Consider the following 6,341-nt stretch of genomic DNA (forward strand, 5'->3'; position numbering starts at 1 on the left):
ATAGGGAATAAGTTTCCATTTAGGACGAAGCCATAAACTGGTGAAACACAGTGATCATACTCTATACACCTGCCATCATCATATCAATCATTCAACCTCAGGCTCTGCACTCACCCAGCTCCACGCCCTCCTCGTTGCCATGGGGATAAGTAATCTGTGGAGGGTCTTTGGTGTCAGCGGCTGTGGAGGTAAAAGTGACATTTACTAGAATGTGTGTGTGTACAGTATGTGTGCGTTCATGTGAACGAGCATGTGTGGTGTGTGTGTGCGATTCGTAAGTGTGTGCATGTGATCGTGCTTGTGTGGTGTGTGTATGGGCATGTGTTCATCTTGTGTGGTGTGTGTATGGGTGTGTGTTCATCTTGTGTGGTGTGTGTAAGGGTGTGTGTTCATCTTGTGTGGTGTGTGTATGGGTGTGTGTTCATCTTGTGTGGTGTGTGTATGGACATGTGTTCATCTTGTGTGGTGTGTGTATGGGTGTGTGTTCATCTTGTGTGGTGTGTGTATGGGTGTGTGTTCATCTTGTGTGGTGTGTGTAAGGGTGTGTGTTCATCTTGTGTGGTGTGTGTATGGGTGTGTGTTCATCTTGTGTGGTGTGTGTATGGACATGTGTTCATCTTGTGTGGTGTGTGTATGGGTGTGTGTTCATCTTGTGTGGTGTGTGTATGGGTGTGTGTTCATCTTGTGTGGTTTGTGTATGGGTGTGTGTATGGCCCTGTGTTCATCTTGTGTGGTGTGTGTATGGGTGTGTGTTCATCTTGTGTGGTGTGTGTATGGGTGTGTGTTCATCTTGTGTGGTGTGTGTATGGGTGTGTGTTCATCTTGTGTGGTGTGTGTATGGGTGTGTGTTCATCTTGTGTGGTGTGTGTATGGCCCTGTGTTCATCTTGTGTGGTGTGTGTATGGCCCTGTGTTCATCTTGTGTGGTGTGTGTATGGGTGTGTGTTCATCTTGTGTGGTGTGTGTATGGGCATGTGTTCATCTTGTGTGGTGTGTGTATGGGTGTGTGTTCATCTTGTGTGGTGTGTGTATGGGCATGTGTTCATCTTGTGTGGTGTGTGTATGGGCATGTGTTCATCTTGTGTGGTGTGTGTATGGGTGTGTGTTCATCTTGTGTGGTGTGTGTATGGGTGTGTGTTCATCTTGTGTGGTGTGTGTATGGGTGTGTGTTCATCTTGTGTGGTGTGTGTATGGGTGTGTGTTCATCTTGTGTGGTGTGTGTATGGGTGTGTGTTCATCTTGTGTGGTGTGTGTATGGGTGTGTGTTCATCTTGTGTGGTGTGTGTATGGGTGTGTGTTCATCTTGTGTGGTGTGTGTATGGGTGTGTGTTCATCTTGTGTGGTGTGTGTATGGGTGTGTGTTCATCTTGTGTGTTGTGTGTATGGGTGTGTGTTCATCTTGTGTGGTGTGTGTATGGGTGTGTGTTCATCTTGTGTGGTGTGTGTATGGGTGTGTGTATGGCCCTGTGTTCATCTTGTGTGGTGTGTGTATGGGCATGTGTTCATCTTGTGTGGTGTGTGTATGGGTGTGTGTTCATCTTGTGTGGTGTGTGTATGGGTGTGTGTTCATCTTGTGTGGTGTGTGTATGGGTGTGTGTTCATCTTGTGTGGTGTGTGTATGGGTGTGTGTTCATCTTGTGTGGTGTGTGTATGGGTGTGTGTTCATCTTGTGTGGTGTGTGTATGGGTGTGTGTATGGCCCTGTGTTCATCTTGTGTGGTGTGTGTATGGGTGTGTGTTCATCTTGTGTGGTGTGTGTATGGGTGTGTGTTCATCTTGTGTGGTGTGTGTATGGGTGTGTGTTCATCTTGTGTGGTGTGTGTATGGGTGTGTGTTCATCTTGTGTGGTGTGTGTATGGGTGTGTGTTCATCTTGTGTGGGTGTGTGTATGGGCATGTGTTCATCTTGTGTGGTGTGTATGGGCATGTGTTCATCTTGTGTGGTGTGTGTATGGGTGTGTGTTCATCTTGTGTGGTGTGTGTATGGGTGTGTGTTCATCTTGTGTGGTGTGTGTATGGGTGTGTGTTCATCTTGTGTGGTGTGTGTATGGGTGTGTGTTCATCTTGTGTGGTGTGTGTATGGGTGTGTGTTCATCTTGTGTGTTGTGTGTATGGGTGTGTGTTCATCTTGTGTGGTGTGTGTATGGGCATGTGTTCATCTTGTGTGGTGTGTGTATGGGCATGTGTTCATCTTGTGTGGTGTGTGTATGGGTGTGTGTTCATCTTGTGTGGTGTGTGTATGGGTGTGTGGTGTGTGTATGGGTGTGTGGTGTGTATATGGGTGTGTGGTGTGTGTATGGGTGTGTGTTGGGAGACAGCCTGCAGCGACAGTCCTCCCGTACTTACGTATGACCGAGACGTTAACAGATCTCCTGACTGTCCAGGGGATCCCGTTGTCTTCGTAGGTGTAGTCACAGAAATACACTGTAGCATCACTCACATAGACAGTACCCAGCAGAAGAGTATACCTGTCTACCACAGAGATAGTCCTCTTATCCTGTATCTCACACACAGGCCTGGCATCCTGCAGAGAAACCCATGATGTAAAGCCATTATTCACTTGTTTGCCTGTTCAGTCGTTTGTTCATTTCTTTGTACGTTCGTCTATTTATTCCATACATGTGTTGACCTGTCACAGGTGAGCAGGTGTGTAACCGGGCACATGGGTGTGTAAGGCTTGTACTTGTGTTTACTAAAGGTGAGGAGTTTGTGTAAAGTCTTAGATGCAGTGGAATGATACCATAATTACATTCTGAAGAGAAACAAACATCAGGTAAAACCTGCCGTCCATAAATATACCACCTACCTACCTACCCACCTACCCACCTACCCAACCAACCTACCCCTCTACCCAACCAACCTACCCACCTACCCACCTACCCAACCAACCTACCCACCTACCCAACCTACCCACCCATCTACCTACCCACCTACCCAACCAACCTACCCACCCACCTACCCAACCAACCCACCCACCTACCTACCCACCTACCCAACCAACCTACCCACCTACCCAACCAACCTACCCAACCAACCTACCCACCTACCCACCTACCCAACCAACCTACCCACCTACCCAACCAACCTACCCACCTACCCAAACAACCTACCCACCTACCCAACCCATCTACCCAACCACCCATCTACCCACCTACCCACCTACCCAACCTACCTACCCACCTACCCAACCAACGACCCACCTACCTACCTACCCACCTACCCAACCAACCACCCACCTACCCACCTACCCAACCAACCACCCACCTACCAACCAACCACCCACCTACCCAATCAACCACCCACCTACCCAACCCACCTACCCACCTACCCAACCAACCACCCACCCACCCACCCACCCACCTACCCAACCAACGACCCACCTACCTACCCACCTACCCAACCAACCACCCACCTACCCACCTACCCAACCACCCACCCACCTACCCAACCAACCACCTACCCACCTACCCACCTACCCACCTACCCAACCAACCCACCAACCTACCCACCTACCCTACCTACCCACCTACCCAACCAACCTACCCACCAACCTACCGACCTACCCACCTACCCAACCAACCTACCCACTTACCCACCTACCCACCTACCCAACCAACGTACCCACCAACCACCTACCTACCTACCTACCTACCTACCTACCTACCTACCTACCTACCTACCCAACCCACCTACCCACCTACCCAACTACCCAACCAACCTACCCACCTACCCACCTACCCAACCAACCAACCTACCCACCAACCACCTACCTACCTACCTACCTACCTACCTACCTACCAACCTACCTACCCAACCAACGACCCACCTACCCACCTACCCAACCAACGACCCACCTACCTACCTACCCAACCAACGACCCACCTACCCACCTACCCAACCAACCACCCACCTACCCAACCAACCAACCAACCACCCACCTACCCACCTACCCAACCAACCACCCACCTACCTACCCAACCAACCACCCACCTACCGAACAACCACCCACCTACCCAACCAACCAACCACCCACCTACCCAACCAACCAACCAACCACCCACCCACCCACCCACCCACCCACCCACCCACCCAACCACCCACCTACCCACCTACCCAACCAACCACCCACCCACCTACCCAACCACCCACCTACCCAACCAACCAACCAACCACCCACCTACCCAACCAACCAACCAACCACCCACCTACCCAACCAACCACCCACCTACCCAACCAACCAACCAACCAACCAACCAAACCACCCACCTACCTACCCAACCAACCAACCACCCCACCCACCCACCCACCCACCCACCCACCCACCCACCCACCCACCTACCCAACCAACCAACCAACCAACCAACCAACCAACCAACCAACCAACCAACCAACCACCCACCTACCTACCCAACCAACCAACCACCCACCTACCCAACCAACCACCCACCTACCCACCTACCCAACCACCCACCTACCCAACCAACCACCCACCTACCCACCTACCCAACCAACCAACCAACCAACCAACCAACCACCCACCTACCCAACCAACCACCCACCCCCACCCACCCACCCACCCATCCACCTACCCATCCATCCACCCACCTACACCCACCCATCCACCCACTCACCCACCCACCCACAAACTCACCCACCCATCCATTCATTCAACCATCCAACCAACCAACCAACCATCCATCGATCCACCCAACCATCCAACCATCCAAAAATCTGCTGGAATAATCACCTTGTACCATGTGACCTCTGACCTCTGTGTCCGACATTTGATCCCAGGGCATGGGATCCTGCCACCTTGCCCAGAACCAGAGTGACTCTGTTCTCCTCTGTGTCCCTGCACCCCAGGCTGGCCCTCTCCAGCACCTCCACATAGACGTGGATCACCATACCACTGTGATAATAACAACACATATTCAAATTCACACATTGTGTCTTGGAAAGGTCAAAAATATAGGCAAACTGTTTTTCAAAATCAAACAAAGGCAAACTGTTCAAAGTAAGCAACCACATTTGTACTGTCTTTGTGAAGGCGTTTTTGTCCTCAAGATAATTCATGTAATGATGTGGCATGTTTTGGAGAGTTACACTACTTCACTTCATCCGTCCATTCCACCAAAGCTTCTCTCACTTCTTCTGATCAAAGGGCAGGAAACAGAGAGAGGGGCCTACCCAAACAGAGTCAATACAGACTACCCACCCTGTGGAAACAGAGAGAGGGGCCTACCCAAACAGAGTCAATACAGACTACCCACCCTGTGGAAACAGAGAGAGGGGCCTACCCAAACAGAGTCAATACAGACTACCCACCCTGTGAAACAGAGAGAGGGGCCTACCCAAACAGAGTCAATACAGACTACCTACCCTGTGAAACAGAGAGAGGGGCCTACCCAAACAGAGTCAATACAGACTACCTACCCTGTGAAACAGAGAGAGGGGCCTACCCAAACAGAGTCAATACAGACTACCTACCCTGTGAAACAGAGAGAGGGGCCTACCCAAACAGAGTCAATACAGACTACCTACCCTGTGGAAACAGAGAGAGGGGCCTACCCAAACAGAGTCAATACAGACTACCTACCCTGTGGAAACAGAGAGATGGGCCTACCCAAACAGAGTCAATACAGACTACCTACCCTGTGGAAACAGAGAGAGGAGCCTACCCAAACAGAGTCAATACAGACTACCTACCCTGTGGAAACAGAGAGAGGGGCCTACCCAAACAGAGTCAATACAGACTACCTACCCTGTGGAAACAGAGAGGGGCCTACCCAAACAAGTCAATACAGAGAGAAACAGGGGCCTACCCAAACAGAGTCAATACAGACTACCTACCCTGTGGAAACAGAGAGAGGCCTACCCAAACAGAGTCAATACAGACTACCTACCCTGTGGAAACAGAGAGAGGGGCCTACCCAAACAGAGTCAATACAGACTACCTACCCTGTGGAAACAGAGAGAGGGGCCTACCCAAACAGAGTCAATACAGACTACCTACCCTGTGGAAACAGAGAGAGATGGGCCTACCCAAACAGAGTCAATACAGACTACCTACCCTGTGGAAACAGAGAGAGGGGCCTACCCAAACAGAGTCAATACAGACTACCCACCCTGTGGAAACAGAGAGAGGGGCCTACCCAAACAGAGTCAATACAGACTACCTACCCTGTGGAAACAGAGAGAGGGGCCTACCCAAACAGAGAGTCAATACAGACTACCTACCCTGTGGAAAACAGAGAGAGGGCCTACCCAAAACAAAGTCAATACAGACTACCTACCTGTGGAAACAGAGAGAGGGGCTTCAAACCGTCAACAGACTACCTACCCTG

General features: G+C 50.9%; 1 long non-coding RNA gene across 1 annotated transcript; it reads right to left on the minus strand.

Annotated features, from left to right (window-relative positions):
- Positions 1–109: 109 nt before the first annotated feature.
- On the minus strand, positions 110–4,808 carry LOC124030735. Its single transcript, XR_006838021.1, has 3 exons — positions 4,745–4,808; positions 2,344–2,521; positions 110–180 (listed from the first exon to the last, which is right to left on the minus strand). It is a non-coding gene; the product is annotated as an uncharacterized LOC124030735 (long non-coding RNA).
- Between the last annotated feature and the right edge of the window lie 1,533 nt (positions 4,809–6,341).

Source organism: Oncorhynchus gorbuscha, unplaced genomic scaffold (assembly GCF_021184085.1).
Source record: "Oncorhynchus gorbuscha isolate QuinsamMale2020 ecotype Even-year unplaced genomic scaffold, OgorEven_v1.0 Un_scaffold_14685, whole genome shotgun sequence".
NCBI classification, from domain to species: Eukaryota; Metazoa; Chordata; class Actinopteri; order Salmoniformes; family Salmonidae; genus Oncorhynchus; species Oncorhynchus gorbuscha.